Source organism: Mesitornis unicolor, unplaced genomic scaffold (genome assembly GCF_000695765.1).
Source record: "Mesitornis unicolor isolate BGI_N332 unplaced genomic scaffold, ASM69576v1 scaffold29325, whole genome shotgun sequence".
Lineage (NCBI taxonomy): Eukaryota > Metazoa > Chordata > Aves > Mesitornithiformes > Mesitornithidae > Mesitornis > Mesitornis unicolor.
This window is the reverse complement of record NW_010187962.1, coordinates 3357-3636: the sequence shown is the minus strand read 5'-3', so window position 1 is coordinate 3636 and position 280 is coordinate 3357. Positions and strand designations below refer to the sequence as shown.

The 280-nt window shown below is 64.6% G+C and overlaps 1 protein-coding gene across 1 annotated transcript in view; it reads left to right on the top strand.

Annotated features, from left to right (window-relative positions):
• MAMDC4 (MAM domain containing 4) overlaps positions 1–280 on the top strand; it is a gene marked incomplete at its 3' end in the record, with an annotated part of 8991 nt that overhangs the window by 5989 nt on the left and 2722 nt on the right. The window lies entirely within an intron of this gene.

Sequence of the window (280 nt, the reverse complement as noted above, 5' to 3'; positions counted from 1 at the left end):
GTGCCACCGGAGGCTACTGGTACGGCTGGGGTGTGTGGGTAGGGAGCGTGGTGGCCACAGGCAAGAGGGGACCCCTGCTCCCACAGGTGCTGCTGTCAGGGGGTGTCTGGTGACCAGGGACAGGCTCACGGTGCGGGAGCCCTGGGGCTGACACTGAGCACGCATCCTGCCCCAGGGCAACTGCATGGGGTGAGCTTGAAGAGTGGAGTGGGGGAGCAGAGGGAAAGGGACATTTTGGGGACCAGTTTGGGGCACCTTATCCCTGCTCCCTCACCATGGT